Raw genomic sequence first — 23,693 nt, 5'->3', positions numbered from 1 at the left:
AAATTATAAAACTCTGAGATTTTTTGTTTCAAAATTTATATATATTCTGTTTTGCATCTATAGATGTCTATTCCATATTGCCATGTGATGCTATTTTTGCAAAATTCCTACGTTTTTTGTCCTTGTAATATGCTCAGTGTTTGCTTAGAATTTTTTTCTTTCTGTAGGCGCTTTGTCTTTTTTGCCCTGGTTCTAACTTTTAGAGCTTTATATAAAGTGCTAAGATCTATATTCATCACATTTATGAGTCTGGTGATATATTTTATATACACTTTAATTTACCCTTACATACTTTAAATTTCTCCATCTGAATTAATATACCTCAATAATGTGACATTATAATCAGACGTTCTGGTGAAAGATAAATTATTGAATTTATAAATATTCATATTCTCCAGGTCTAACCCTCCCCAGCATTATTTTTGCTAATGCATTTATTCTGGGATTACGCTTTGGTCTACTATTGTAAAATTATAATATATCTGTAATTAGGCATCTTGTATCTCTTTTGATAGCTCTGTTATTTTCTGCTTCTAAACCATAATCACACAAATAAACACCATTAAACTGAAGACTCTGTTTAGCTATATTAAATGTACTCTACCAATTATTTCATGTAAAAGCTTTGCAATTTGTGGATTTTTTTGTTGCATTTTTCTGTATCTAGACTCTCCATAGCAGTAACATGAATGACACATTTTACAATTTTTTACATGGATGATACTTCACATCTGCTGGCTTTATGAGAAACAACTTGCAGGGTATAACTTGGGACTTATACTATGCCATTTTTTTCATAGCATCTTTTGAGAGGTTATCTATGTAGCCAATTATTTAGGAGGTATGTCAAAAACTATCATCTTATTTTCCCTTTCACCTTTTTTAAACAGGTAAATACTTATTCATTAAGCTTGAAGGGGTACGTTTACTTCTAGTAGCAGAGAATAAAAAATGAAGAAGAAACTACACATCTTCTTGTGTTTGAGAAAGATTCATTCATGTATATTATATATATATTTTCACAACTGATTGTTTTTCCTCATCAGACATCAGGAATTTTAATATGATGATAGTTTATCTCTGTTCTCCAGAGCAACTATTTACTTTTTATTAGTAATGAATTTCCCAGCCCTTTATTTATCAGTTTTCCTTTTATGGACCATGTTTATTATTAAATCAACAACTCTTTGCCTAGTTTATATCTTGAATATTGCCCCTTGTTTTTTCTCAAAGTTTGATAGTTTCACATTATACGTTTAAGTGTGTGACCTATTTTGAATTCATTTCTGTAGATGTGAGACTTAGATATCAATTCTTCTTCCTTCCTTTTCCTCCTGTTTTTTCTTTTTGTTTTACTTTTGCTTATTTCCTATTGCTCTAGCCCATTTAAAAAATCCTTTCTCAATGTAATGGTTATTAAATTTTTATCAAAATCAGTTAAGCATATTTGCATCATTCTATTTCTGGATTCACAATTCTTTTCCATTGATCAATATATCTATCCGTCCCTCAATATTATACACTTTAACTACTTTATCTGTATAATAAGCCTTCAAAAAAGGTAGATGACTCCTCACATTCATACCTCTATTTCAATCTTAGTTATTTCAGTTTTTTTGCCTTACGTAAACTGTAGAATAAATGTATTTATTTATATAAAAAAGATGTGGGGACTTTGAAAAGAAAGATGTTAAATTTGTGTATCAATTTATAGATAATATCTTTATTGTGTTGAGTTTTGAAGTTTATAAACATGTTTATACTTGATTTATTCGTATCTTCTATAATGGTTTCACAGAAACATAACTTTCAGAGCTTTACATAACTTGTAAAATGGTGAAAACTACCAAATCAGGATATGGTAGTTGTCAGCATACAACTCTATACACGTTTTGTTGGAATTACACTTAAGTGTTTCATTTTTTTCTGAGTGCATATTAGTGGCAATATATTTTTTTGAACCTGATTTCTGCATATACATTACTTTGTATATAGAAAACAAATTAACTCTGCATCTTGACCTCATGTATTGTGAACTTGCTAAACTTACCTACTAATAACAGGATTTTTTTCTTATACATTCAGTGGGATTTTCTACTTAGAACACTATATTATCTGCAAATGGGATAGTTGTCTGCTTTTTTATTTACTTTTCTTTCCTTCTTGCAGTGTCCAGTACTAAGATAAATAAGATAGGAGCAGACATCGTTGCCTTGTTACCAATCTCATGGGAAAAGCATTCAGCTGTTCACCATTAATTACTATGTTTACCTATATGTTTGTGTACATTGTCTCTATAAAGTTACGCAAGTTGCCCTCTATTTCTAGTTTCTTGAGATTTACTTTTATCATGAAGGGTTATTCAATTTTGTCAAATAGTTTTTGTATAATGTTTGGTATGATCATGTCATTTTTCTTTATTGCTCTGTTTATATGGTGGATTACACTGACTAACTTTCAGATATTGAAAGATTTTGAACCCCTAGAACAAACCAAATTGGCCATGGTATATAATTTTTATATGTATTGCTGAACATTATTTGTTAATATTTTGGTATGACATTTTGCTTCTACATTAATGAAGACTACTGGTCTGTAAATTTATTTTCTTTCCTTCTATTTTTCTTCCTTCTGTCTTTCTTTCTTTCTCTCCTTTTTATTTCTTTTTCTTTGTTTTGCTTTTTTTCTGGTTTTGGGATCAGGCAAATGAGTTGAGAAGTGTTCCCTCTTCTTTTATTTTCTGGAAAGACTGTTTAAGATTGACATTAAATCTTCATTAAATAAGTGGTAGAATTCTCCAATGAAACTATTTGTGCCTAGTGATCTCTTGTCCTGAAGTCTATTTTACTTAATATTAATATAGACATTTTTATTTTCCTTTGATTATTTGTGTGAAATACCTTTTCCATCACTTTACTTTCAACCTACTTATATCATTATATTTTAATTGATGGTCTAAGAAGCAGCATATATTTGGGTAATTGCTTTAAAATGTCCATTATAACAATCGTTGTATTTAGTCAATTTACATATGATATAATTACTAATAGATTAAGGAGTGAGTTTGCCATATTTTTGTTTTATTCTCTGCTTGTTCTGTCATCTCTTTTCTGTTCTCTGCCTCCCTTTGGGTTATTTGAACACAATTTAGAATCCCCTTTTGAATTTTCCATAATTTTTTAAATGTTTTTTATTGCAAAATATAACATATATACCAAGAAAAAGAATGAAAAACTTGCAGCAATTTATTACAGAACAGGTCCCAGAGTTTGTCATGGGCTACCAATCCACCAACTCAGATTTTTCCTTCTAGCTGTTTCAAAATACTAGAGGCTAGAAGAAATATCAATATGATATCAAGTGATTCAGCAGCCATACTCATTTGTTAAATCCTATTTTCTCTCTTATACTGCCTCCTTCTCCTCTGACCCCTCTCCCAATGTCTATGGATCTTTAGGCAATGCCTGTTTTGACTCTTTGATGTTCAGAAGGGAGGTTGGCACTAAAGGACTAAGGGGAAATAATTAGTCAATTATCTTAGAAAGGTCAGTCCTTCTGAGTTTCAGGATTTCCCTGGCCTAGTAACCCTTAAGAAATTATAGGTTCCAGGAAAGCAAATCTAGTATATGAAACTTTGATAGAGTCTCAGTTTGAACCCTAGGTGTTCTTAAGAGTTAGCAGGAATAATGTTGGTTAGGGTTTAGCAAACCATCAGAATTAGCACTATCTGGCTGAAGCTTGCATACCAGTATCTCCAGAAGAGCCTTTTGACTATATTTTATCTCTCTTAGCTAAAAATGATTTATTTTATTACACTCATTTACTCCTTTGGGTCAGGAAGGTGTTGTTAATCCATGGTACCAGGGCCAGACTCATCCCCAGGATTTATATCCCATACTGTCAGGGAAACTTTCATCCCTGAATGCTTTGTCCCATGTAGCAGGGAGGAAAATGATTTTCCTTGCAGAGTTGGGCTTAGAGAAAGAGAAAAGTCACATATGACCAACAAAAGAGATATATATCCATGTTTCTGATGAATAATCTGCTACCATTGCAATTGTCTTCCACCTATAAGTAATATGTTGTTCCTTCTGATCTCTTTCAAAATTATTTTCTTTCTTTTTAGCTTTCACTGTTTTGATTATGGTGCGTCTTGCCTTGGATTTATTTGAGTTTATTCTGTTTGGAGTTCACTCTGAGTCTGTAGGTTTTTGTCTTTTGCTGAATCTGAAATATTTTAAGTTATATTTCTTCAAATATTTTTTCAAACCTACCTCTTCAGTGATATGAATGTTTGAACATTTGCTGTAACAGAGTTTGAAGTGTCCTAGAAACTATTCGATCTTTTTTTCTTTTTTTTTTCTCTGTCCTCCCTATTGTTTAGCTTGGTTAATTTCTATTGTTATATCTTCACTTTTGCAGATACTTTCCTCTGTCCTCTCCATTCTCCCTTTGATCTATAATTCAATTTTACATCTATTTTTAATTTTTTCAGTTTTAAAATATCCATGTCATTATATACTTTCTGCTGATCTTCTAAGACTTTCATTTTTTCTTGTTTTAAACATGTTGATAATTGCTCATGGAAGCATTTTTATGATGTGTGCTTTAAAATTCTTGTCAGATAATTCTAACTGTATCAATTTAGTGTGGACCTGCTCTGCTTATTTCTTATTATTGAAGTTGAGATCTTCATTGTTCTTGGTATGAGTGAATTTGATCAAAACGTGCCATTTGTGGTATCAGGTCACAAGACTCTGGAGCGTGTTTAAATCTTTTGTTTCAGCAGATGTCTTTAGACATTACAGTTGCAGGAGGTGGAGGGGCGTGGCCTAATTTCTGCTATGTGAGAGCTGAACTCCAGGTTCTCTTCTTGACTTTTGCTGTCACCTGGGAGAAAGAGGGGTTCCAAGTCACTGTAGGGGAGACTGAGAACTCAGGACCCAGAAGGCCTTCAATAATATCTCCTATACTGGAACAGGGTAGAGCACCTCGTTACTGCTCCCTCTTGACCTCCACTGACATGGCTGGAGTAGGTGTCCTTGCTAGTTCTGAGCAACTGTGAAAAGCCCACATCTCTCTCCTTGGCCTTCTTTGACACCTCCCCTGGGCTGCGGGTGTAGGGACAACTCTGTGGAACCTCAAGAGCATGGGAAGTCTAGGTCCTCCAATGGATCTTTGGGTGAAGATGGGAAGTAAGGAAAGGTTGAGGTCACAATGGTTTTCTACAGATATTAGCTATGTGAAGGTGGTTATTGATAAAAGTTTTCTGTTTTGTTAGGTTGTCACTTTCCTTGGGGCCTTTTATTTTTATTTTTTTACCTGTTGGCACTTCTGGCTTGCTGGCTTCTCCAGTAACCATTCTGGACTATATGAAGCAGACAAATAAAAATCATAACATAGAGTTCACTACCAAGTCAGTTTTCAGGTTCCAAAGATTTTAGTCAGTCTGCCTCCTTCTCTCCATCTTTAATACTGTTCTTATAATTGTTTTATATGTAACATCCGGGGTTTTTGCTCTAATTAGTGGAAGGAATAAGGAAAAATACATACACTTCTTTTATTCCCAAATAAGCAGGATTTGGAAGAATGTTTTGTGTGCTGCATTGGCCATTCTATAAAGACTATTTAAAGCATTTTATTCAGACTGGAAATGATATTGTTACCCCAATAAAGCAAACTATACATTTGTAGCGGGTAGATGGGCTGGTAGCAAGGTTTGAATATGCAAGGCAGAACCACAGAAGGAGGGTTTTAGAAAACCTAGAGTAGAAGGAGAAAGAAGACTGATTCTGAGCCAATATTGAAGGAAATACTGAAAGTCAACCTGGAGTAGCAAAAAAAACTTATTGATTCAATAGATAAAAGGAAGGTCAAATTTGGGAGTCAGATCTATGTTTAGCAATCACACAGAAAATTAATACCATAGGACCTTGTTTTAGATGAACTCAACACATGGAAATTCAGGTATACACGTTGGCAGTCAAAAAAATAATAATAAAAACGAAGGTGAAAAGAGAGAATTAAGGTTTAAAATGATATTTCAATGATTAATTTTGTATACTTATTGTTATAGAGTGCTTATTTGCGTTATTTATAACAAAATGCATGATAGGTATGCATACACAAGAAATACTCATTAAATAATTGGGTTCACTATTGTGCACATATAAAGCCTGGGAGATGAGCAGGGACATGATATTATGTGGGGAAGTGAGAGGCTATGTACTGGGGTGAAATGGGTAAAAATATTGACACAACCTTCTCCAGGCAAAACCACCCCCAGCTAGCCATAGTCAGGCACCTTACCGGCCTCCCATTTGATGCCGCCTTTCTATTTTTTATCTCTGGAGTACTGGGTGGAGAGACCTTGGGACATTGCAGGCTGCGTGGGCATTGGGCACGCATGAGAGAGTGAGAGAGAGGGAAGGGGAGGGGAGGAGGAGGGGAAGGGGAAGAGAGAAGGCATTGTTTTTTTTGAATTAAGTTTTTTTAAAAAAATATTTCTATGATTTATTTTTTACTTATTGCTACTAGAGTGTTTATTTTCCTTATATATTAAAAATGTGTAATAGGTATGTTCATGTAAGAAATAATTGTCAGATAATGAGGCTCATTATTATATGTGATTTTCAACTTACACAAAGGGCCTCAGAACAAATCATTCAGGTAAAACGAGGTCATACTGTTCAGTGAGACAGTTAAAAGAAAGTGAAAGGGAGTAGTCCTTTGTAATTGTTAATCAGCAGTTCTTGTTTTGTGGATGTAAATACTTTTTCCGAACAACCAATTGCCCTCTCAACACAACTTATTCTTGAATAATTTGTCCACATCCATCTTCTTAAAGATCCTTGTTCGTAATCAATAGTGTGTAGGAATCAAAACAAATTATTCCATACCCCAAGTAGAGTTCTGGAGAAGAGAGGATGAGACAGTACAAACTGGGCCAACAAGCTTCTCTTCCTTGAAGCTTTGAAATCATGATAAGACAACTGCACAGTCTCCGTTGAGCTATTAAACTGAGAGTTTGCATAAAGCAGAGATAAATGAAACAAAGGACTCTTAAAATCAAAATATGATACATCCTTTCAGAAAAAAAATCAAGATTCATGGAATCTTGGAGCAATAAAAAGAATAAAGTAGCTCCAGGCATATCAGTTGCTACAGCAAATCATTTGAAAGATACCTTTTAATCCTTGCCTGTGGGTTTGATAATGCATTTCTCTGTGTTTCTGAGAATTTGTTTTATTTTTTTAAGGCAAATGAAATGCTCTCATTTTGATAAGTGTTGTTCTCCAGAATTCCATGCAGCAAATGGTATTTTTCACATTGCCACTTGACTTTCATTCTAAGATTTAAATTGTAGTTGTCAAACTTTTCTTTGAAAGATTATAAATTTACAAAAATATCAAATATGAAAGAACACAAAGCAATCCAAGAGGTTTTTTGCTTGCTTTTTTTTAATGGTTTATAAGCTTACAGATTCACTTATTGAAGAAAAAGGCTATTGGGTGAGTGATTAAAAAAAATGGAGAGAATTTTCCATAATGATCATTTAGTCAACTCAGAAATATTTATAGCAAAATAATGGCATGATAAATAGTAATTTTTACAAGAAAAACTGTTAATTTTAATAAGGTAAGATATTACAACTCAATTTAATTGAAATGAGAGCAAAAATAATGAATATAATAAATTCTGTGGGACACCAGAGTTGAGAGAACCACATTGAAACAGAAGATTTCATGGATGCCTAGGACATGCTGAGAAAGAAGTGGAGAAACATCCCATGCTAAGTTTGAGATGGGGACTTTAAAATGAAGAAGATCAAATTTTAGTACCAAAGGGATAATGTTATAATAATCAGAAGAGACCAGAGAATTATGGAATCTGGAAAGGAGATCTGTCACCCAGAGATTTTCACTCTAATACACTCAGATATAGTTCATCCTAATATAGTGAAAGAACTGGTTCTCAAAAGTAAGTAAATAAATAAAACCATTAGTAAGTAGTAAGGCCTACTAACAGAAGAAATGTCTGGTGCAAATCAGAATATTTGAGGACCTCAAACAGTGCTACAGTACAGTTGGTTGACCATACAATCATTGCTAATATAAATGGCACTGTAAACATGAGCTCATAATGGGGCTTCTGCCTTGGCTGCTCTCCCTCCAGTTATGGTCCTAGGGGAAATTTTTGTTTGGACAAAGCAAGCAATTAGCTTTCATAGCAACTTCCAGATATGCCACCATTCTTTTCTCTTCATCATCATTCTATTCTGTCTTGTTGAGCAAAATAGTAAGTGCTTTCCTCTAAAAAAAGATACTTGGAGTGGTGCTTTGATCTGCTGTAACAGCACTCTGTGCTTTAACATGATGAAACAATCATGCAATAGAAAAAATATCAGGGCCTTTTCATTCCACTTATTTGTCAAGTTGCATGGATCTAAATATAGTCATGTTTTTACTAATCACCAGCATCACAGGTTGCTAAGAACCTGTGTCTAAAATAGTGTTAAGATAAATTTTGTATTGAAAATCCTACAAAATAGGTTTCTGATCAACAAACCCTTATGACTGTGGTTGAGATGCAGGGGGAGAGGTGGAAAAGAAATGTGAAAAAAAAAAAAAGTTCAAGTTGAGGAGATAAATGGTTCCATAGAGACATTTCTATTAACTGTTCATGCTTCTCTATTTAAGTGAGATATTCTGCTGATACCGAAGAGAGTATTCATGAAAGAATAATCCATTTGAGGAAGACAATTTGGAGCTGGTATCTGGAATTAGAATTCTTGGAACAGCTGCTGTTATTGGAACAAACTGATTTATCCATCTTGTAAAGATGTAAAAGTAAAATTACAGACTACATTATAAAATTATAAATTATGAAATATGATTTTATTGGAAACTGTTTATAAAAAAGAATGCCATTTCCCAAAAATAAAATAAAAATTAGTTTATTGAATTGAATTTTACATCACTCATGCTAAATTCACCCAACCTCATCAGTTTTCATCTTTCTGGACAACATCCAACTAAACTAATGTAATTCCTTAAATGTATGGTGTTTTATGAAGTGCTGCAACATCAAAATTATTATAGATAGTCTATGATTTATAATAGACAACCATTCTGTAAAACATAAAGCAAACTACTTTCACCAAAAATATAGAAATGCAAACTGAATGTTGGCTCAAACTAGGTCAGAAAAGTCTTCAAACAGCTTTTGACTGTAAAGCCACTATTGTCCCAGGATGTTTTTTTTACATATATATCTAATTTATATAGACCCAAATACATGCGAAGAAAAAGTTCCCTTTTGTTAGATTTCAGCTCTCCGTTGAAGTAGGATGCCAGCAAGGAAAACCATATCTAGAAACTTGGGAAGCAAAATAGATTCAGAGATGTCAAATGGCTTGTAAAATTGGCAAATGATGAACATTTCTGGAGAGATTTTCATAAAACATTTTGATGGGAAAAGACTGCTTCTTCACTTAACTGATAAATTAGAAGTCATTCTGGATTTCTACTTTTCTCTTATTCCCTCACCATGCTCTTGTTCCATGTAATTGGCCACTTACTGCTTCCAGACCTCTAAACTGGTGTCCTTGCCTTTAGTTTTATTTTACTTCCTCCATTACACCCTTATGGTTTCTATCTTCCATCCATATTCTGAGTAATTTTCCAAAATAGACCTTAAAAAACCTACCACAATCCTCAGTGACACTGGCCACAACTATTAAAGCCTGAACATAGAGATGCTGCGGTGAAAAATGTCAGGTGGTAAAAGGATGTCAATGATAAAGTACAAGTTATGTAATAAATAAATCAAGGTCTCAGAAGAAATTGACAGGATTTGAGCACAGGTGTAATCCTACGATAAAGAAGAATGGAAATATTTAGATTTAGATAAATCGAAACGTACTTTAGCATGAATTATTGAGTATCCTACTTAAGAACGCTTTTCTTTCCCCAAATTGCTTCACTTTTGGCAGAGAGATAAATTTCATCCAGTTTGGTAGCAATGCATAATCAGGAGCATATGAGTCAGAGAGGTACAGAGGTGAATGCTTCAGTTACCTAGGGCAGTCGATGAAACAGTGGCCTTAAGCAGGCATGAGATTGTAAGGTGGCATTTTGGCTTAAACTTGAAGATGAAAAGGAATATCTTGGTGGTACTAAGACAGCATTTGGCTATTATTCAAGGGCACGGTTAATATCACGATTCACGATATTTGAAAGTTAATTGTGGTCCCAACTTATTGAAATTTCTTATAATAATATGAAAAAACAATATGCATACACAATACACATAAAATATATATGATATGCAATTATGCAAATGTATAATATGAAGTAAATATTTATAAAGTATGATTATGTAAGTAAAATCAGATGTCTTGCATTTTAAGTTTTCTAGCCCATCCATTTAAATATCAAGGCCTCATTTCTCTATCAAGCAATAACAGTGATACATCAGTAAAGTAAGAAAGCAGGAAACTATTGAGAGGAAGTTCTTGCTAGGCAAGATAATGAAGGAAAAAAACATGAGCTTTGTAAACAGAGATACTTGTGATTTAACCTAGCTCTGAGGCTAACTACATGGACAAGATTTTTAATCTGAATTTTGTGCTTTCTATCGTTTTTATATGGGAGACTAATATTTATCAAAAAAGAGATGCTTTTGATTTGAATGAGATAGCACACAGTGATATTGAACATGTGTTAATCGCCCCTCCCAAACACCTAAGAAAAATGTTTAACAGAAATGAAGAACAGTGTGATTATGTCAGCAATTCTGGAGATTCAGGCTGATAATTGAAATTTGGTTTGACTTCCAATGTGATGAATGTGTGCATGCCATGTATCCAGGTGTGTGCTTTCCTCCATTGCATGCTTAACATTATGTCTTTATACATAATATTCTCAAGTGGGTTTGTGATATTTTCCGTGGGAGTCAGGGAGTGTACTGATCAAGCCAAAGGCTTTTGAGTAAATATCTACCTTGCTTGGAGTCCTGACTTTACCTCCTTTTGTTTCAATGACATTGGAGAAATGACTTTACCTGTCTTTTCTTGGGCTTCCTCCTGTGTAAAAGGAAGGTGTCCTATGACCTACTTGATAGGGCTTCTGCAAAAATCAAATATGATGTGTGTAAATGGCCCTGCTCAATGCTTGGTATATGTAAGGACTCAGTAAATATCAGCCGTTTCTCCTGTTGTTGATCTTCTTGTTATTTCCAAGGACCATTTCTTCCCATTAAGTTGAAAAATAAGAGATCCTTGAATATGGCTACCTACATGATGTGGAAGTGAATCAGTACAACCTGTGGAGGGCTCCAGGGAATATATTGAATAGCAGGAGCAATATACATTATATATCATGGAAAAATGATATCTGGCTCTGTTATGCCTGAGTAGCAGGCAGAAGGAAGCTAGCTAAAAGAACACTTCGTCCTCACCTTACAGCAGATCTTGCATATGGTGGGCCTTCATCCACTATTTGTTGCTTAAACTAATAGAAGCCGCTGAAACAGAGAAGGAATTGTTTGATTCACTTTTTGTTGTTTTTCTGTTGCAGCTATAGCAATGTACCACCAACTTAATGGCTTAAATAACACAAATTTTTTCCTTATGTAGGTTTTGTAGGACAGATATCTGAAATAGGTCTTGCAAGGCTAAGATCAAAATATTGTCAAGGCAACAATTTGGGAAAATCCATTTCCATGCAGTTTCAAACTTCCAGATGCCAATTCCATTGCTTTCCTTAGCCCATAGCCTTCTTCCTCTATTTTCCAAGCCAGCAGCTGTGGGTTGGTTCCTTTGCACATCGCATCCCTGTTACTCCACCTTTGCTTCCCTCTTCAGCGTGATTACATTGAGCCCACACAGATAATCCCAGATAATTTCTTCATCCCAGGGTCATCTGGTTAACAGCCTTAATTTCCCATTGCCATGAAATCTAACATATCCACAAATTATGGAGATTAGGATGCAGCTATTTTTATGAGTCCATTTTTATGCCTATCACGTTCACTGTGCCAAAGAACTGCAAGAAGATTGGCAGAATCACATAATGATGTCCCAATCTAAAAATTTTGAAGTTTTTTTCTTTGAATCACATTTCTAAGAACTTGTTTCTTATGAAAAAAAAACTGTGTAATTATTGAATTTCAGGACAGTTAAAGGAAAACAAGGCATATTTTTTCTTTTATGACCAAAGTGTGCAAACTGTATACTGTAATCTTTATGAAATTAACCTGGACATTGGGGGAGCCATTGGTCTCCTTTAGGCAAATTAATTGACTCCTTGGAATCAGTTTTCACATTTGTAAAAAAGGATAATAAATCCTGCCTTACTTAGTCACAGGACTTTGTGAAAAGAAACACTTAAGTGGAAAGGAACCCCAAAACTAGAAAAATGAATTCAAACATATAGTTGTATAATTAATAGCAGTAACCTGTGTCCTTGGAAATAGAGACATGGAAAGAAGGCTCTGTAACCTTCCAACCATCAGTCACATTGACTGAGAACGCCAGCACAGGTATGCATTTACTTAGTATTAACTCCAATTTTATTTAAAGTTTACAATATCTTTATTGTATCCTTGCATATGCATCCAGGAGATTGAGGTCACAATATGGTGACTACGGTAGATCTTGCCTCCCATGCAGGGTACTTAGCTTTGCCGGTATTAAAGATCATTTATTTTGTACATTCCATGAAATACTGGTGACCAAACTGTGGTTTATGTAAACTTTATGTAGGTATTGTGGGGATGTAGATTCAATTCATGATCAGCTTCTACATTGAAGATGTTTATCATCTAGTTTATAGAATCAATGTATTCTCCACTCTTGCCTTTATCAAAACAAAATATGAGGGCTTACTATCACATTCTGTCATCAAACAGTCCTTGAAATTGAAGAGTCATGCGTATCAACATCAGTGACATCCAGAAGGTGGAAGAGGAGGTTTTAGGTTCCATGTCCTGCCATTTGCTCTCTGGATCTGACATCTAAAGCTTCTCATTGGAAAGCCTTCCAATATTTCCACTAAAAACAAGGATCCCATGCCTTCTTTTGAGGACTGCTTGGAAAGGAGGCTTTAAAAATTTTCTCAGACTTTGACTAAATGGAGCAATTGCCTCTATTTCAGCACACACATTCACTCATACACACACAACACACATATATACACACATGCACATATGTATAAATATATCTACATAAGTATGAATACACATATGCAATGTATATTATGAATACATGTTGTGTTAGTTTGAAGCTACGTACCCCAGAAAATCATGTTCTCAAATTTAATCCATTCTTGGGAGTGTGGCCCTAATATAGGTGGGACTTTTGATTACATTATTTCAATTGAGATGTGGCCCACCTGATTCAAGGTAGGTCTTAATCTTCATATGAGTTCCTTTATGAGAGGCTAAAACACAGAGGGATGGTATAAGAGAAGCTCACAGTAAAAGCCTCAGAGAAGTCAAAAGGAAGTGACTGAAGCCAGATGCTGGAAGCAATGAGACCTGAGAGAGGTCTGGCAGATGTTGTCACGCACCTTGCTATCTAATAGAGTAGCCCAAGCTCACCATAACCAGTCTTAGAAAGTTACCACCCTGTTGATTCCTTAATTTGGACATTTTTCACTGCCTAAGAACTGTAAACTTTTAAGTTAATGAATGCCTATTGTAAAAGCTGACCCATTTCTGGTTTATTGCATTTCGTCAGCTTTAGAAGGCTAAAACATGTGTATGTATGATATAATCTCACACAGATATATATGATAAACTCTTATTTGTGTATGGTACATATATGACATAAATATATATGTCCACACACACATATATGTGTATGTGTTTATAATCTTAGAGAGATGTATTTCTTAACCGAAAAGACTTCTTATTTTAATGCAGGATCTAGAGATGCTTTTCCTATTCGAAGTGTAACAACAAGGGTTTGCAAGTATCTGCTCACTCAATTAGAAGAATGTAATTTCTAAAGTGAGGCAAAATAAGTTTCTTTAGATGAGGAAGGAAGAAACAATTAAACAATTTCAATTGAGAGATTTGGGTAGGCTATAAGTGGAAGTGAGATTGAAACTGTATATTGCCACCTTACTAAAATAATATGGTAAAAATGAAGTGGAATGTATAGTCCCATTAGAGAGCATTTAGGGTTCTGATTTTTTTTAATATGGGTATCTATCAAAAACACATAAGGTTGCCACTTAAAAACTTGTGCATGAAAATTCATTGCAGCATTACTCATAAAAAGTGGAACTTGAAATACTAGTGGTCAATGGGGGGGGTAAGGAGATGTATTTTTTATTCTGTCTTCCCTTTTATTTCTTGCTCTGGGGTGATGCAAATGTTCTAAAAATGATGGTGGTGATGAACATACAACTATCTGATGATATTGTGAGCCATTGATTGCACACCATGTATGGAATGTATGTGTGCAAAGATTTCTCAGTACAAATATAAAAAATAGAAAGTAAAAGAAAATTAAGAAAAAGAGTGAAAAGAGTATAGTACTGGTATGGGTTAAAACACAGATGAAACTTGGAAAGATTATGCTCTGTGAATAGACAGCACCAGTCACAAAAGACCACATCGTAGATAATTCCATTTATAGAGACAGAAAGGAGATTAGTGGCTGCCCCAGGCTTGCGGCATCATGGCTAAATGATGTGGGGTTTCTTTCTGAGCTAATACAAAAATTTAATAACTGTTTGTGAGGATTGACAACTATGTAAATGTACTAAAGACTATTAACTAATAGTCTTTAAATAGGTGAATTTTGTGGAATGTGCATCTTGGGGTCCAGAAAATGTTTTGCATGCTTGAGGTATGTTAAATCTTTCAACCATTATTACAATCTTAAGAAATATCTACTATTACTCCTTTATATACATGAAAAAAACTGAGATGCAGAAAAGTTGTGAATTGCTCAGTCACCATACAATGAGGAAGTATTAGAGCTTGCAATTAAACCCCAGCAATCTGCACAGAGAGTTCATGCTTTTTCAATTTTTACACCATGCTACCTCTTTGCAAGCAGAAAATTCATTTACCCATTTAGCTTACAGCAGGAAACATCTGGATGTTTGACATCATGTAAAAAATAGTAACTGAATGTTTGCTTGTCCCGAAGGCACAGCAACCTCATGTATCTCTTGCCTTGCTCTGGTCACACTGCAAACCTAAGGGAACTCTGACTTTCGGAATAACTCATTACTTTCCCATCATTGCATGTTTCTTTTTTAATCAGAGTTTACTCTGTATATCAATGACCTGAAACCACCAGCATTAAGAAATCATGCCTACAATTGTCGTCTCCTGGCTTGCTGACTTGAAGCAGTGGTTTCTTTCTGTTGACACATATTGCTTAGCTGCTGGCATGACAAGTTGTTTTCTCACTGAACCTCCACTAAAACACTATTGATTTTGTCTGAATGGATAAAAAAGAGTCACTATCTTGTTATCATCTCCCTTGCATTGGCATTGGGACTGCAGCCGTACTTTGGCAATTTTCCAATATGGGCAAGACATTGCTAAGAATACAAATCTAAGACATTAAAGAGAATGAAATAAAGTAATATTGTGGGTTTTTTTTTCTTTTTCCTTTGTTCTAATTATTTATTTATTTATTTATTTTCCTCTATATTTTTTTAACTGAAAGAATAAAATGAAATAGGCAACTTTCCTCCTGGGTACTCTTCCTGGAGATGTTATTCAACCTCTTGATAAAAGCCTTCTCAGCAAAATAAATTTCACCTTTTGGCCAAAGGGGGGAAATTCTACTGAAATGTCATTGGAAATTTTCAGAAAGTCAGTGACAGTCACAGTAAATATTTTTTACCTTGATTTTTAATTTTATTTTCTTTTCCTAATACCTTTCCTGAGCATGATTATGTCATTCCCTTAACTTTTCATGCACCTATCTATTCATCTCAAGGGCAGAACAAAATGTGAATTTTAACAGTTGAATATATTCATTCTAGATTAAAGGTTCCCGCTATATTAAAAGTACATGGTGGGGTGGTACAACGGTGGCTCAGTGGCAGAGTTCTCGCCTGCCATGCCCGAGACCTGGGTTTGATTCCGGTGCCTGCCCATGCAAAAAAAAAAAAAAAAAAAAGGTACCTTGTGTTGCAGCTCTTTCAGGAATGTCTACCTCTCTGAGAGTCTGTGCAGGAAGACGTCTTCACAGCAAGACCTGATTCCAGTATGTTAGCCCATAGCCTGATGACCAAGAGTAGAAGAGAAAGGAGGGCAAACAAAGAAGCCACTGAAGCTACTTCTGCTATCACTGCAAACACCATTTATTGACTGTTACTTGATACCTGGCACCGCCTTAAGCATCAATATCAATATCTCATATATTGCCTGTAAGCATTTTATTAACCTTATTTTACAAATGAGAAAACTAATGCTCAGGGAGTCTATGTAAATTGCTTTTCATCACACTCATCGTGTGTGACCAAACTGAATTCAATACCATGACATTTCAAGCCTTCTGGCATAATCTGTGTTCCTTCTGAAATGATCAGTTTCTCCATCTCTAAATTATAAGCATTGGGTATTCAGTGACATTTAAGGTAAGCGCTCCACATATAAAAACTACAGTAAACATTCCCGTGGTTTTTAGAGGATTCCTTTGCCACAACAGCCATTACTCCCATAGGCCCACACCCACAATCAAACACAACACAGAAAAAGGGCAAAATGTGAGATTTAACATTAAGGTTTAGCTATTCACTAACTGAATTATCCTGAAGAAGTCACTTGATTTCACACATATTCAGTTAACTCATATAAAATAAGAACATTAATTTATTGATCTATTTCACCAAGCCATTGTTAGATGTAAATAAAGAATATGTAAAAGTATATTGTGAAGGCAAAATAAGGATATATGATCTGAAAGGAGATAAAATATTGTATTCCACAATGAGAGATACTGATTAAAATAGTTACCTCTGGCTAAGAAAACATAGAATTTATAAAAATGATTATGTTAATTTATTTTAAAAATGACCATTTGTAATTTCCCTTAATCTGTTTCCATTAAAAAATCAGAGTAAAACAACATAAAGAAAAATTATAAAAGTGGTGAAAAATGTTGACCTGTTCCACCGACTTTGAGGTACTTCTGTAAGATTGAGTACAGACTAAAGAAGATTCTATCCCTGACAATCAATAGCTGTCTCAAAACACGCTGTAGGCACTCCAAGCTCCAACCATAAACCAATGAAAACAACAGTGTGCACTTTAAGCTTAGAAAAGTAAGGGACAAAATAAATGGCGATTGACAGAGGGACTATGAAACATTTAGATATATTACAGTGTTCTATAGCAGTAATTGGCTGTACCTAGCATTGAAGGTGATTTAAGGAAAACAGGGGGCTTGTCCCTATGGGATCATATAGTTCCTCAGAATTGCTCCCAACATAATCCTTTTGACAGCAACTAACTATTGTTTAGGATTGACAAATGAGTTGAACATTCTTTGCCATTCCCACAGAGGTAATTCTGAAATAATGGATCACCGTGGTTACTAATTTAAAACCTACTACTCACTACTTGAAGAATATGAGCCCACGAACGTAGCTTTTCTTTTCTTTTGTGACTTGAAAATCAAGTTATTTTATCAGAAAGACACTGATAAAGAATTGTAAAAGAACAGGATTATAATATGGAAAAAATAACAACTAAAATGTGCCTTAGTATATAAAATAAGACAAAACAAGAATGAAAAGGAAATAGGGTAGGAAACTATCATGAGCATAGGAATAGTATAGCATAGCTATACAGATAACAACTGATGATGAAGGGATGAAAAAATAAAGGAAGTACAAAATACTTAGAATGTTTATGGATGTCAGAAATATAAAACAAAAAGAGATATGTGGCCACTTTGTACTCAACAAAACGTATCTGGTATTCTTATTAAAAACAGTGAAGGAGTTACACAGAAACTTTGAATTCCAATGATGATGAGTTTGTTACAAACAGGATCGGGTCTTTTATAGCAGTAAAGGGGAGGAAGAAAAGGAAATAGTGCTAATGTCCATAATGCCTCATTCACAAATTTATAATGAAATTTTCTAATTTGTTTTGGTTAATTGACTGGTTTCTGGTGTTTCATATTTAATAATTGGGTTGTTTGAAGATGAGTGAAAGAATGGTAAAAATGTCCTAGGTTATTTGCCACATTGAGTGTTAAGTTATCACCAAGATTTTAGTATTGGTTCAACTCAACTCCATCCTTCCCTGTCCTGCAAGAAAATAAAATATAAATAACAACAACACCAAAAAAAAGTTTTTGTGAAAAGTGATCACAATAAATGGGTGCTTGGATTAATCATTGCAAAGAATATATTGGGACCATATTGATACACTATAGGAAGTAGAGATTCCATTTAGATAATGATCACATATTTTAATAGGTCATTGGCATCATTATTACATTCTAAATCTCAGCATCTGTTTATATTTACTATTGGACATTGCATTTGGATTGGTATTACAGAGTGAAGATGAACTGAAAAAGAATAGGTAGAACAATTTTGATTTAAAGAGAGAAGTTAAAAGACAGAGTAAGAATAAATGCAAAGTATCAATATCAAGTCAGTGTAGCATCATTGTGATAACATACATTCCAAAAAACAGACTAGAATTGAAAATCCAAGAATAGATCCATACATATATGTTCTATCGATTTTCAACAAAGATGTAATAATATTTCAGTAGTTAAGGACCAGTGCTTTGAAACTTTGATACTAGAAAAACTTTATATCAGTATTGAAAGAATAATCATTTACCTTTATTCCACCCATACACAAAAATGAACTTAACATCAATCGGAGTCCACAAGATAAATAAATAAATATATGTATTTATTATTTATTACAAACATATATATATATCAGCACTAGGTTTTCTTCTAAGAGTTTTATTGCTTTAGCTCTTATATTTAGGTCTTTGATCCATTTTGAATTAGTTTTTGTGTGTGATGTGAGGTAAGGATTCAACTACAATCATTTGCATGTGGATGTCCAGTCAGTTCATTATTATTTGTTAAAATAACAACTTTTTACCTTTACGCTTTGGAACCCTTGTCAAAAATCAGCTAAACATAGATGTGTAGGTTTGTGTGTAGACTCTCCTCTTTTTTTGTTTTTTTTTTTTGCATGGGCAGGCACCAGGAAATGAACCTGGGTCTCTGGCATGGCAGGTGAGAACTCTGCCTGCTGAGCCACCGTGAACCACCCTGTGGACTCTATTTTCCTGCACTGATTGCTATGTCTGTCTTTCTGTGGGTACCATACTGTTTTGTTTACTACTGCTTTGTATTGTGTTTTGAGATGTGGAAATGTGAGTCCTTCTATTTTGTTCTTCTTTATCAAGACTGTTCTGGCTATTCTTCCTTGCAATTCCACATGAATGATGTTGAATATTGTCATCTTGACAATATAAAATCTTACAATCCAGAAACATGGGATGTTTTCCCATTTATTTATAGCTTCTTTAATTTATTTCAACTGTGTTTTGTAATTTTCATTGTACAAAATATACCCTTTATTAAAGTATTACTAAGTATCTTATTTTTCTTGATGTTATTATAGATGAAGTTGTTTCCTTAATTACATTTTTGGATTATTCATTGCAAGTGTGTAGAAATAAAATTGATTTTATATAACAATCTTGTATTCTGCAACTTTGCTGATTTTTGATAGCTCTAACAGATTTTTAGTCCATTATTTAGAATTTTCTATATACAAATCATGTCATTTGCAAATATAGCTTTACTTTTCCTTTTCAATCTGGATGCTTTTCATTTATTTTTCAAGCATAATTGTTCTGCATAGAACATTTAGTACAATGTTGAAAAAGAAATTTTGTGAGCAAACAGCTTTAAGTCTCCTGGTCTTGAGGAAAAATCCAGTCTTTCCCCATCACTTACAATGATTTTTGCGGGATTTTTATAGATGTCTTTTTTTAATTTTTATTTATTTATTTATTTATTTTTACATGGGCAGGCACTGGGAATCAAACCCGGGTCCTCTGGCATGGCAGGCAAGAATTTTTGCCTGCTGAGCCACTGTGGCCCACCCTTATAGATGTCTTTTGTGAATTTGAAGAAGTTCCCTTCATAAGAACATTTTGTTATTTCCAACAATGAATGTGTTGAATGATTTTATCATGAAAACGTTGGAGTATGTCAAAATTTTTCTGCATTTATTGAGGCGATTATGTGATTTTTTTATGCCATTGGTATGATTTATTACATTAATTGCTTTTTTAGATGTTGATCTAAACTTGCACAACTACGATAAATTCTACCTGATCAGGGTGTAAAATTGCTTTAATATTTTTCTGAATTTTCTCTGCTAGTACTTTGTTGAAGATCCTTGCACCCATGATGATAAGAGATTTTGGCTGATAGTCTTCTTTCCCTGTGATTAGCTTTTCTGCTCTTGATCTCAGAATAATACTGGCCTAATAAAAAGACTTCAAAAGTGCTTCTTCCATATCTATTTTAGTAAGACTTTTTGAAGAATTAGTATTAGCTCTTTACATGAGGTAGAATTCAGCAGCCCAGCCTACTGGAGTCAAGCTTTACTTTGGGTGTAGGTTTTATGTGTGTGCGTGTTTGTGTTTTGTATTTCTTACTACTTAGTTTTTCATTTATTATGGATCAAGGCAGATTATCTATTTCTTCTTAAGTCAGTTTTGATAGTTCGTGTGTATCTAGGAATTCCTCCATTTCATCTATCTAATTTGTTGACTTACTATTGTTTCTAGCATTCCTATATAATCCTTTTAATTCTGTAGGGTCATTAGTTATGTCCCGTCTTTCAGTTATGGTTCTAGTCATATATCTTCTTTTCTTCTTGGTCAACTTAGCTAAAGTTGGTCCATTTTGTTTGTCTTTTCAAACAGCTGCTTTTGATTTCTTTTTTTTTTAATTCCCCATTATGGTTTCTATTTTTTCTACTCTATATTTCATTCATTTATGCTGTAATATTTATGATTCCCTTCATTCTGCTGGTTTGGTTTAGTTTACTCTTCTTTTTCTCAGTGTTTATGGTTCAAAGAACAGGTTATTGATTTGTGGTCTTTCTTTTTAATAAAGATTTTAAAGCTATAAATTTCCTTATAAACACTGCTTTAGCTGCATGCTATAAGTTTTCGGTTATGTTGTTTCTTCATTTTAATTCTTTGCAAAGTAATTCTGAGATCTCTTGTGATTTTTTATTTGATCCATTGGTTACTTAGGAGTATATGGATTAAATTCCATATATTTATGAATTTCACAAATTTTTTTCTTGCCTCTGATTTCTAATTTAATCCAACTGTGGATGGAGATCATACTTTGCATGATTTCTATCTTTTTAAATTTATTGAAATTTGTTTTATTGCCAAGCATATGGTTTATTCTAGAGAATGTTCCATGTGCATTTGTGAAGAATACATATGCAGTTGTTAGGTTGAGTGTTCTATACACATCTAAATCTGGTTGCTTTAAGTGTTCTTTTTCCTTGCTTATCTTCTATCAAGTTGTTCTATTATTACTGAAAATAGGGTATTGACGTTTCCAACCCATTTTTGTGGAATTTCTATTTCTTCCGTCATTTTTGTCACATTTTGCTTAATTAATTTTGTGCTCCACTGTTTCATCAGAAATCTATTTATAATCATTAAATGTTCCTTATGAATTTTTCCTTTTATAAAAATGTCCCATGGATACAAGGGTAGTTCAATGGTTAGAATGCATACCTTCCATGCAGGAGATCCGGGTTCAATTCCAGGACCATGCACCACCACCCCACCCCCCCCAAAAAAAATCCCTTATCTCTAGTAACATTTTTTATTTAACATCCATCTTGTCTGATAGAAGTGTGGCTACTCCAACTTTCTTGTAGTTGCCATTTGTATGATACATCTTTTTCCATCCTTTTACTTTCAATCTATTCTTCAATTGAATCTGAAGGGTGTCTCCCTCAGATATATAGTTGGAACATGTTCTAACCCATTCTCTTGGAGGGATTTGGTCTGGGCAGCCCCAAGACCAAAGAATATGTCAGGCATGGAGTTATACATGAATTTTATTGGAACTTATTTTAAAAGATAGGGTATCCTGAGACAGCTGTCTGGAAAATGGAAATAGCACCCCCAAAAGTTGGGGGTGCAGGCGAGCACCTCGTAAGGGTTTAGGACAAGGACATCCCACAGGATATAAGAACAGATCGTTAGCAGGGTCTAATGACACAGGAGGGTAGAGATTTGTTGTCAGGATAGCAGGGGAGAGAAGTTTTAACGCTTTACAACATAAGTGGTTTATAATATCATCTGTACATTCTTTCCCTCCCTGAGGAAGTCTGTTGACCTCTAACTTCTGCGTAGGTCACACAGGCAGTTATTTGTAGTAACTCACTCTCATTATGGGGGAAGAGACCAGATCCTGGGCCGCCACAGAATATATTTTACATTTCTATATTTATAGGCCAAATGTATTTTATATATACTTTACACAATTGATTTTAAATCAGTTAACAGAATAGAGAGGAAAATAAACATTTCTGCTGTCTTTTATAATTATACAATTGCCTCTGCTTCTAATTTTGTGTTTTTGTGTGAATTAGTCCCTTGCTTTCAGCTAGAAAAATTTACTTTAATGTTTTTTATAAGGTGAATCTAGGAATAACAATTTGTCTCAGTTATTGTCTATCTGGGAAAGTCTTTTCATTTTCATTTTTGAAAAATACCGTTCCTAGTCATAGGATCGTTGGTTGACTTTTATTTTCCTTGATCACTTTGAATATGTTATCCCACTGCCTTCTGACCTCCTTTATTTCTGCTAAGAACTCAGCTTTTTATCTTCTTGGTGTCCCCTTGTAAGTTCAAAATAATTTGCTCTTGCTCCTTTCAGTATATTTTCCTTGCATTTGTCTTTCAGTATTGCATTTTTTACTATGAGATCTTTGTGGGTTTCCTTGCACTTACTCTACTTGAAGTCTCTTGAATTTTCTCAATGCATAGGTTATTGATTTTTATTAATTGGGGACATTTAAAACTATTATTTTCTTTGAATATTTTTTTCTGATCCTTTCTCTCTTTCTTCTCCTTCTAGGACTCGCATTACATGTATGTCCTTAATTGTGCACTGCTATTCTCTGAAGTTCATTTCCATTTTCTTCTTTCTTTTTTTCTCCCTTTTCTTCAGTGTATATAATGCTTAACACTATATTCTCAAGTTCATTCATTCTTTATTATGGCAGATCAAATCTTCCATTGGGCCTTTTTAGTGTATTTTATCTCAATTATGGTATTTCCACTCTATAATTTCCATTTATCTATTTTATAAAAAATAATTTCTATCTCCTCATTGATATTCTCTACTTGATGCAATATTGACATCATAACTCCTTAACTGTTTAAAGATGATTCCATTTTAATCTGACAATGTTTATAGTGGATACTTTACAGAGTTCTAATGATAAAGTGACATTTGTTCTCTGTCCAGGCAGTTTCTGTTACCTGCATTATTTTCAGTGTTTGGTGCATGTTTTCTTGTTTTTTTTCTCTATACCTCATAAATATTGTTGGACACTGGGCATTGCAGATAATATATTGTAACAACTCAGCATTCTGGTTCCCATGCTCAAGGCTTG

This window comes from Tamandua tetradactyla, chromosome 17 (assembly GCF_023851605.1).
Source record: "Tamandua tetradactyla isolate mTamTet1 chromosome 17, mTamTet1.pri, whole genome shotgun sequence".
In the NCBI taxonomy this organism is placed as follows: domain Eukaryota; kingdom Metazoa; phylum Chordata; class Mammalia; order Pilosa; family Myrmecophagidae; genus Tamandua; species Tamandua tetradactyla.
This window is presented reverse-complemented; position numbering follows the sequence as displayed.